This window comes from Girardinichthys multiradiatus, chromosome 6, assembly GCF_021462225.1.
Source record: "Girardinichthys multiradiatus isolate DD_20200921_A chromosome 6, DD_fGirMul_XY1, whole genome shotgun sequence".
Classification (NCBI taxonomy): domain Eukaryota; kingdom Metazoa; phylum Chordata; class Actinopteri; order Cyprinodontiformes; family Goodeidae; genus Girardinichthys; species Girardinichthys multiradiatus.
This window is the reverse complement of record NC_061799.1, coordinates 18,522,890-18,534,302: the sequence shown is the minus strand read 5'-3', so window position 1 is coordinate 18,534,302 and position 11,413 is coordinate 18,522,890.

The following is an 11,413-nucleotide window of genomic DNA, read 5'->3' as shown; positions in this document are numbered from 1 at the left end:
CATATAATCCCTAAATGTGTGTGTGTGTGTGTGTGTGTGTGCGTGTGTGTGTGTGTGTGTGTGTGTGTGGTGTGTGTGTGTGTGTGTGAAAGCCTTGTCCTTCCTGCTTTGGCGAGATTATTCCAAGTTTCTGACCTCAAGGGAGTAAGAGGGGCCCATGTTTGGAAACACAGATGCCTGTCTTTGTCTTTTGGACCCCAATAAGGGGACCTCGACCAGGGGGGGAATCTGTCTCCCTGAGAGCCCGCGGACGCGCTCGGCCTGCCCTGGAGCTGGTGGGTGTCTTTTGATTCTCGCCTCCTCCGTTCTAATGAGAATACGCCTTGATTAAGCAGCCAGCTAGAGGAGCAGCCCCAACACTTCCTCGATGCACCCCTTAGCACACAAAGAAAACAACAGGATGAGTTTGGCTTGCAAAAAAAACATTGATCCAGATTCCCCTCACTGTGAGTCAATCTGGCCCCAATAGCCATTCAAGTGTATCTGGTTGATCTGATGTTTCCCGATAAGAGAAATTCCTCCTGGGGTCTTCGTGTAAAAAAGAGATATTGATTGCTGAGTGTCATGGCGGTATAGATCTTGAGCAGCTGTAAAGGGGCTTAAATGAGGCCTGTAGTATATAATTAAAAATCTACGATAATGTCAAAGTAGATGCAAAGAAAGAGTTGGTCCTTTTTCTACTTTTCACAAAAAATAAATGCTTGTGTGCTGTGCAGGGTTGCTCTCATTCTCACCCTGCTGTCATGGCAGTATATTAAATCACTTTATGCACAAACAAGGCTTTCTTCTAAATTTCAGAGCTTTCAGTGGTTTTATGTTGGTTTGTAGCGCCTTTTCTTTTGCTTGATCAATATAGCTTTGCTTAATTTTTCCAAGAAGGCTGAAGATCTTTTTTATTTCCAGTTGTCTGTCAGCAGGATTACACCAAAAACCCAAAATTGAATTTCATGTACCCTGGTGTTGAGATTGAATGTGGCCAAAGGAAAAATCTATTTTATATGGCTGCAGAAACAGATTACTGTATCTTTAAAAGAGTGAGATAAAGCAGTAGCCTTGGAAAAGGATGTACTCTCTGAGTATCATCATTTGTGTGTTTTTGTCGGTTAGCAAGATTACATAAACTACAAGAAACGTAGTGCTGATCAATGTCATATGTGAACATCTCTTTTGAGAGAATCTGAACACTGGCCTTGGTAAAAGAAGCACTTTAACAGAGCTTCTAGGTTGTTAATCACCATTCCACTCATTGTACTGGTTGTAGTCAATGTGACTAAGAGATGTTTCAAACATCCTTGATGTTTCATCCTTGATGTATCAAATTAGAGTTGCATGAACAGGTAAAAGTACAGCATAACATTCTTGAAATTTTGCAGATATTTCTTCCTATACTTATCTGTCAAAACATATTTCTATTGTAATTATTACCTCTATTGCAACATTTATTAAAAAGTCCAATGGTCTCTTCTGGAGTGGAGGGTTGAGTTAAAATATAAAATGGCTTGCAAATATATTCATAATTCATAAACTTTTTTATTGGGATTTTATGTGATAGATACACAAAGTAACGCATAATTAAGAACATGATTTTTCAAAGTTTTTATGGTAATTGTCCTAGTGGAGGGTAAACCTCTGCATTGGTATTTGACTATTTAGATTTTTTGCCCTGATTGCTCAGTTTTTATCTCCAACCATCCTCGAATCAGCTCTGACTAGATTCCGTATCCCAGCCCCATCAGACACCCATACTCCATAATGCTGCCAGCACTGTGTTTTCAGGTAATGTGCTGTATGATATGCTTATTGGATCAGAGCATCTTCCTAATCAGGTTTGCTATTTTGGTTACATGGGTTATGACAGATTGACTCTCTTTTAACAATTGCTTTCTTCTTACCACTCTTCCATTTAGGACAGATTTGTGGAGTGAACAACCAAGTTTTCCTGTCATCTCCTCCAGAGTTACGTTGGGCCTCTTGACTGCTTCTATAATCAATGTCCCCTTTGTCATGCCAGTCAGTTTAGGTGGGCAGTCATCTCTTGGTATGTTTGCAGTTGTGCAAACATACCATATGATGGATTGAACAGTGCTCTGTGAGAATTTTAAGAGCTTGAAACTTTGATGTATAACTTAACCCCCGCTTAACCCCCTGACCTGTCTGGTGTTTTCCTTGGTCTTCATGATCCCCTAAGATCCGAGTAAAATATATTGCAGTTAGTGGGTGTGACCTCACAAAGAGTGAAAAAGGTTTATGAGGTATGAATACTTTCAGAATACATTGTACATTCATAAACTCTCTATACATGTTTCTCAGCTTTCATGGACATATGTGTTGACATCAGGCTGAGGCAACATCTCCATGCATAGAATGTTTTGTTTAGCATGCAGGTTAAGTGGTCTGGTATAGACTTTCCATCCTCTGCCAAACTCACATCCTCTGTCAAAATCAAGACTCTACTACTGGAAACATTGTTGTCTTGATTCCACTGGTTTGAATTCCCTCACAGACCATAAATTATTATTACGAAGTTCTTAAACAAATGCCTATTTAACAGCATGGAAATGTTAGCATCTGAATGTAAATTTTTCAAGCAAACTAAAGATCACCAATAGAAACCAACTCAACAGTTTGTACTGCAGGTTTTATGTTCTCTGTGCTCTGAACTACATATCTGTAGTTATCCAGCATGAAAAGCATCAACCTTCCCCTTTGTACAAAGTATTGTGATTGTAGTAATTCCAGAGAATTCAACCAAGGCCACTACAGTGAGTGTGCATTCACTTTAACCATTAAGAACAATTTTTTACAGCCTTGCATATTTGAATAGAGGATCTCACTAGTAGGCAGAGGGGTAAGCTGTGTTAGCACAGGTAATGCGATCAGAATAATGTGTTTACATCATGAAGGATGAGCAAAAGTGAGGGGAGGACAAACAGCACAGTGGAAGGATTTAACGTGGTCGACATGCAGAGGTGAGAGGGTGTGAAAGGAGCATCTGGGAGGAGGGATGGATTATAAGAAAAGGAGGCAATGGATGATAAATGATGAGAAAAAGAAGAAAAGACAGAGACGAGGAGGGAGTCTCCTTGTCAATCAGATTATGAACCAATCATTTGACATAGAATTGCTTTGACCTGCAAAAAGGCAGATCGCATTTGATGCTGCACATACGTACACACCAACAGATGCACTCAGAGTCATTTCCACACAGCTGCATGGAGATAAATGTGTCTCACTCACATCCAGTCTGGTGTTAAGTGCACGTATTAGGCCATATCAGCATTCATGTATGGTCTTCGTTTGGGTGTGTGTGGGTCTGGGCGTAAGTAAGTGAATCAGTAATGAGTGAGTGATGGATGGACGATAATGCACATTTAGCCCCTCTCAGCCTTAGATGTCTGGCCAGGCTCACACATTTCTCTCGCAGAATTGTGTCAGATAAGACAGCTTCCTCACTTCTTCACAGTAAACTGTGAAGAACACATCACTCCTCGCCGCTCCTCTGCCTTTCCACGTTTACCTTTCACTACATTTATCTACTTCTTTATCTCTTTACACACAGCCCTGTTTCATTGTCTGTTTCTGTCTCACCCTAGCTGTCTGCTTTTTAGTAATGGAGCTAATTTGTTTAGCTGGCAAAGAGTGTCTGTCCATTAGCATAGGCGTGTTCGTGCCACGGGAGAAGGTGACAAATCAAGCCAACATGTACATCTGATATGTGTACGTTGCTGTGATGTCTCTGTATAAAGAAAGAGAAACAAAGTTAAGCTTAAAAAGTGTGTTTGCCGTTAGAAAATCATTTGTTTCTCGCAATCTCAGTCGGCATACCTATAGTTTTCAGCTACTTAGAGCTTAGCTTTTAGGGTTCAAAGACTTATGGGGATATTCACAGATTGGGTAACTCTTTCCACCTCTGTTACTTCACTTTATTGAGTTAAATTAAAACAGCAGGAAACTTGATGGCTTGGATAATAATCTTATGTAGCCCTGTATTTTTTAGACAAAGATGACTGAAAGGGGCTCTGAAAGCTGAAAGACACCATGCAGTTCCCTCTTCAGTGTTATAATTCCGTTTAAAGAGCCAATGCCATTATATTTTAGATCCACAAATCCTACCAATCTTTAAAATGTGAAACATTGATAAATTACAATCAGCTTTTCCCATTTTCTTTCTAAATCATCATTTTAAAATGCATTTTTTTGAGTCAAAAAGAAGTCCTTTAATGCCAAAACTCATTAAAAAGGAAAATGTGCTACCATATCAGGATGACAACGAACTTTCTGGAACTTCTAAGCTAGACTGCCTATTGTAAACAGAAAACAGATTGTTTCATTAACAAAAAAAACACATTATTGGCATTACAGAGCTCAAAAACCCTTCTTATAGTTGCTGTGTAGCTTTTTTACATGTTTTCAGTGAAATTTTGATGATATCTCTTTGGTGATAAGCTTCGAATCTTTGAGGTTGAAAGGTCTCTTTACCATTACCCCAATCTTTAACTGCCTCCACAGATTCTCCATTGATTCAAGTGGGGTCTCTGGCTCGGCCACTCCAAAATGTATCTTCCTTACGTCAGAAAACATGTTGTTAAAATTCTAATTAAGGATTATTTGAAACCTAAATCTGCCAGGGGTATGAATAATTTTGTGCTTAACCATTCCCTTTTGATGGGAATAGGTCAAATGGATGTCTGCTTGCTTAATGTTAGCACAAAAAGGATCCTCTATGAAGGAAAAGTGCCTGAAAGTGAAAAAGTAAAGAGGATGGATTTATACTGACTGACCACGAAGAGTTTGAAAAACTCTTTCACCCAGGATTATGAAACATTTTGTATCTTGGCTTCAGGTGAAGAAACAACCAAGGGCTAAATGATAAGGACACAGCAAAGTTCCCATCAAGGCAACAACAGATAGCTGTAGGGTAATCAGCAGCCAGACCATTAAGGCACAATTTTTTCTTAAGTAAGAAAACTATTATTCAGACTCATACTAATATTCCTATTTGCTTAATTCCACTATGATGAGGGAGAGTTTTCTTTTAAAATGGTTGTTACTTTCTTCAGAATCTTGTTTACATACACTTTGATGATATCATTGCTTTGCAAGCTCCTGATAATGTAATTCACAAAAGTTGTTAATAATTTTGCATCTTAAGACTTAAACACGTATCTGAGTGACATCATGAAAAAATCACAAGATGTCCAGAAGTCCATGTTGTTCCACAAGTCTAGTTCCTCCTTTGTTACAATTTCCAATGACTGAAGGTCCCATAATTGTATCAACAAATATACAAAGTATATTAAGCAAGGAAATGTCCAGATGATAAGAGTGTCATTATCTACAGTGAAACATTTATCAACATGAGATGACACTCGGCGAGGAAGTGAAGGCATTTGTCTAAAAGTAACTTGAACTAGGTGACAGCATAATTTTGTGGGGTTGAAACTAGTGGGCATCAAAAATCACGAATATAAAAAATGGATGTGGAAATATTGAAGCAACATCTTAAGTCATCAACCAGGAAGTTAAAGATGGGACACAAATACATCTTCTAAATGGACAATGACCTGATGCCTACCAGCAAATTAGTTATAAAGTGGCTGAAAGACAACAAAGTCAGTATTTTTGAGTGGTCATCAACAAGCAAGCAGGGTGGCGTACAAGCCTGACTCAGTTACACTTCCCGTCAGACAATAAGAAAAAACTTAATTGTCTTTTTCTACAGTGTAAGAAATAAAAGTGAGTCTGACCCTAGATTCATCTTCTACTTGATCTGAGCCACTTCGACACAAAGCACTCAGAGTGATAGATTTCCTAGCTGGGCATCTCTCCCACCTCTCTTTGCCAACAGACTGACACTGCTTGGGCATGCTCCAACTCATCCTGATGACTATATTCTTCTTTTAATCCATCCTTTTTCCTCTAACACCTTTTAAATGATGTGACACTGACTGAAGAAGATAAGAAAAGTGCCCTGACTTGCTTACTTCTGATTACTGTTAAACTCAAAATTGATTTTGTGAAGAACATACAGCACAGGTAAATTCCCCAGGAAGAATGTTTTCCTCGTGACCTCATTCTATTAAGTGCAAACATTTTTCCTCTTTCTGGCTGGTAAATCTACATGTTTTCTAGTTTTCTCATCATTGGATAATAGGTCACCTCCACGGGGAATGTGATACAGGAAGGCAAGGTCAGTTTTCATTGATTGTTAAATCATTTTTTTCCTCTTTGAGAAGGAAAAACACTGACTGCTCACATCAGTAGATTGATGGTAAATATGCTTAATTTACTTGATATGCCAGACAATATCCACTTTGCTTTCAAGTCAGCATTTTCTGGAGGTGTACCCAGGTGCTGGTGTGTTTGCACTTACATATACAGCCCCAACAATTTAGCAGGACAATGAGCAGCGCTAAAACAGAAGTTGCTTGGAATGGTGTGAATGTCCTTCTCTCTCACCCTTTGTTAGTTTGTCTGTCTGCACTGTTTGTTTGCTACCCTGTCCACAAAGCTGGCGTCAGTCTCAGAGAGAGCCTTTTTTCATGGGCAGAGCTGGCAGATACCAGCAGATTTTCCTCCTTGAATAGCCCTTTTTATCTCTTTTTCACTCGCTCTACCCAACATTCTCTTCCTCTGTCTAGCTCCTGTGGAAAGACAGTTTTGGAGTTTACGTGTTTTCTTAAGTGCTGAAAAGGTCTGATGTAAAGATATGGTCAATGTAAGATTTTTTATAAAAGAATTTGTAAGTAAATCAGCCACTCCATCTGGGAGTGTAAATATGGAAACATATATTTAGGGTTATGAAGATTGATTGTGTTTTTGCAGACGTGGCCATGTCTGCCACTGGTTTGGGGATGTTGAATGGGCTCCTGACTCGCGTATGCTATCGAGACGATGAGACAGACAGGGGCAGGGAGGGCTTTGTGAACCCGCCCTTTCCCACACTCCCTTTCACCTTTTGTTGTGAGGAAGGACCAGGGTTAACTGACATGACGAATTGCTCTGCCTGCTAAACTGAGTCAACGGGAGTTAGAAAGTAAAAGTGATTTAAAGATGAATGTGAATACAGTGCCAAGCAAAAATTTCTTGAACTTATTCACAGTATGTCAAATTGCAAACAGAAACAAGTATTTTATTGGAATTTATGTCCTACACCAACACAAGAGTGTGAATAACAGTGAAGTGGAAGGAAAGTCTTACCTTATTTCCACATTTTTACCAATAGATATATGAAAAAATAAAATGCTTTTGTATTAACTCCCTTTATTTTGATACGCATAAATAAAACCCAGTGCAACAAATTGCTTTTAAAAGTCACTTAATTAGTAAATAGATTCCACCTCTATTAGACGACATTGGGGAACAAGCAGCATCATGACGTCCAAGAAACACAACAGACAGGTCAGGTATAAAGTTGTAGAGAGGCTTAAAGGAAGGTAGGATATAAAACATTATATCAGCCTTTGAACATATCACTTTGCTTCCAGACAAATAGATAGACACAGCAAATCTGTCGAAGCTAGTTTGCTGATCCCAAAAATATAATGTTTTGATGTCAGGTTTTGAAAATAACACTGCACCTCACCCTGAACACACCACCCCTGCAGGAAAGCCTGTTAGAGGTGACAAAATACTTGAGACTGGGATAGAGTTTCAACCTTCAGCAGGAAAAGATGCTAAATATGCAGCCAGAGTTACAATGGAATTGTTTAAATCAAAACTGATTCATGAGTTAGAATGGCCCAGTCAAAGTCCAGACCAAGTGAGAATCTGTGACCAGACTTGTTGATCAGAGATACCCTCCATCCAATCTGACTGAGCTTCAGTTATTTTGCAACTAAGAATAGGCAGAATTTTCACTCTGTGCAAAACCTCTAGAGACATACTACCAGAGAGCTGCAGCTGTAAGTTAAATAAGATTCTACAAAGTAAGTAAGTAAAATTGTATTTATATAGCACCTCTCAAGACACAGATCACAAAGTGCTCACTGAGGTGGGTTGAATGCATTTGCATGGGACACTGCAATTCTTTTGTAAACATCAAGTAAAAGAAACCAAATATTTTCCTTCTCTTTACAGTTATACAACTGCATTATGTTGTTTAAATCATAAAATCCAAATAAACCCTTTTAAGTCTGTATTTGTAATCTGAAAGAACATTAACAGAAGGTTAGTAGTGTATACATACTGTTGCAAGACCCTTTATTTCCAGTACTTGAAAAGGCAACGTTTTGCCATTTTGTGTGCTGCAGATCTTGGGAGCAGCTTAGGGGAGTAAACTCAGCGTCTCAACAACTAAGACTCTAAATGTATCAGATTCCACAGTGGCCGAGCCAGTCGCAGGTTTAGGAACTACCAAACATGTTTATATGCACACTCATGTCTCTGCCTAAATGCCAGCACCAAGCTGTTGTCCATAAAGCGTTCAAGCTGTCACAATAGAGACATTACCACATGAGTGAGTAGTTTTGAATGGGGCTCAGGGTCTGTGTGTATACAGAGTGTGGTGGCTGAGGGGGAGCTCATGGCAAGGCAGACGACCCAGTCATCACCTCTGCCCCATGTCAAACAACCGATCGGCATCAAGGGTGCATGCATCAGGCACAAGCATTTGCACAAACTCCTGCTGCACAGTCTGTTGCACTTAAACAAGTTTGTAACTGTTTGTAGACTGAGACTCAATACATTTAAACTGCAGCATGTGATGAACTAAGAAAGACAAACAGTTCAGCTTGTTAATGAATCGCTGGCCCAATCAAGCTAAGCAGGGTGAGGGGTTAGAGGGAGAGGTCAGAGGAAAAGAAACCATCCAGTGAAATGCCTTTAAAATAACAGAAAGGCTGAGGATGTTTCAGTAGCAACTAGAAATTGATTCCTTCTTGTTAAGGAAAGCGGATGGCACAAAATAAGGAAACAACCACATTTCAAACGTTTGTCAGGGAACTATCGTTTAGCTCTGTCAGCACTTTGTCACTGTACAAGCATGCATGTGTATGTAGTCTAAAAAAGTCATTATGCATAACTAGGCTCTTCAACAAGCTGTGCAGAATGTGTGTGTTTGGGTGTGTGAATGTGTGCAATAGAGGGAGCGACATGGGTTTTAGGGGCTGTGTCACCCCCGTCTCTGGAGGAATGCATGACAGTGATGTTTTGTCACTGCATGGATGAGCGCAGCATCATGGCAGGAGAGGAAGATGAAGAAAAATAAGCAGAAAGGAGGACGGTATGATAGTAAGGAAGAGAAGAAAAAAACAAATTTCCCTCTCTCTGCTTGGTGGGGAAATTAGGTCATCCCAATAAAGCCATTGCAAGGAACAAATTATCTGCAGTTTTTCCATTTCTTGTAAATAGCGTGTTGATGTTTTTTATGTTCAAGCATACATGTACATTCTGTACAACCACATTTCTTTTAATCTGAATATGCTATTTTAACTATACAGTTTGTCTTACTTATGCTGTAATTTTTCGCTTACTGTGCAGTCTCTAATTCGTATTTTTATATATTGTCTTTACCATTGTGTATATATACCTGCTTCCATTTGCCTTTTACTTTGCTGCTGGTACACCTGAAATTCCCCAGGATATTTCAACGATTCTATTCTATTTCTATCATCATATTTGGCCCCTAAAACATGTATAGTGGTGGTTATTTTACAAACACACAAACACATAGGGCAAAACACACTTCTGGAGCAACACAAATGCCTGGGAGAGGTTAAAACTGGATTTTGACATAAGTCAGTATATGTCTGATAGGTGTATAGCCATTTCAGGAGCCTACTTTTGGACAGAAGCGTGATAAAAGAACGTTACTAGCGCAAATATGATTGTGGTCACAATCTCACCATACATCATGGCATGGATACATCACATTTGCATGACGGCTGCATGGGGGGAGAAATTCCAATGCATCAGGTGACCTGTGGGATGCCAGTACACATTCTTTCACCCCTCCATCCCCAACATTCACAGGCAAGAGAAATGCCAAATTGGATGGGAAAGTGTGTTTTAAATGCATCCATTTAGAGGTATTCAATAAGCAATGGCTGTAAAGTTGCTGTTAAAATGTTAGATATCATTTATATTTTGTTTCTAAGCCTAAAATGCTATAATGGACTACAGGTCAGTCATAGCGTGTGTTAAAGATAAAACGTCTGGCATTCTAACCTCTTCGTTTATCCTCCACTCATTATATTTTTCTGTTTACTTTCACTAAAGCACTGCACATACAGACATGCTGGTTGGCACATACATGTAACATGGGCTGAATAAATCTCCATAAACCGCCTGCATCCTCTGATACTGTCAGTATCCTGAGAAATGAAATCAACAGCTGGGCAAAGATCTGGAGAAGGACGGGGCAATCCATGCAGTAATTGCCATGAGCCGTGTCACCTATGAAAATAATTGACAGCGTTTTCTAAAAAAAAAAAAAGTGAGAAGGGCCTGTTTATCCTAGTGATCCCAACATAGTGGATTGGTACTGAGAGCTCTGGTTTTGTATTTTTTGTATGTATGTATTTTTTTTACTACTTTGTTACATTGTAATGTTATTCTTTAAAAACAGTGCCTTTAAAAGTATTCATACCCCTTGAACTTTCTTTAAGTTTTGTCACACTACAATCAAAAACCTTAGTGTTTTTCTGTTATCTTTTTTGTGATAGAGCAACACAAAGTATTGCATCTAAATGTTTTCCACATACAAATTTGAAAAGTTTGATGAAGTCCTGTTTGCAGTGTGCTGCATCGTGGACGAAAACAACAGCAGACATGTGTAGCGGGGGTCCAGCGGCTCAACAACTACAGGACCAACCTCAGTGCTGCAGATGGTAACACCTCACTGGCAGAGGAGCTGAAGCTCTACTTAACCTGCTTTGAGGTAGTACCACCTTACCACCAAAGGCAGCTGCACTACACCCTACAACCCACAGCAGCTTCACCCTCACTGTGGAGGAGCTTGATGTGAGGCGCACACTATGCTGTCAAACTGAGGATGGCTGCTGGAGCCCACGGTGTCCCTAGACATGTCCTGAGGGACAGCGTTGACCAGCGGGCAGGAGTCATCACTGGGAATTTTAACCCTTCCCTGTCCCAATCCACTGTCCTGTCTGAGTTCCTTCATCATTGTACCCCTGCCCTAGAAACCCCACATTTCCAGCCTTAATGATTACCGGCCAGTTACAACGGCTCCAGTAATTGTAAAATGCTTTGAAGATTTGTTCAGGGCTCACATCACTTCTTCCCAAAAGTTTCGACCCCCACCAGTTTGCCTGTAGGGCTAATAGAACCATTTACGATGCAATAGCCACATCCCTCCATGCTGCACTCTCCCTAGAGCAGTGGGGGACCTATGTGTGGCTGCTTTTCATGGACAATACCTCAGCATTTAACACCACCAGCCCCCACAGACTAG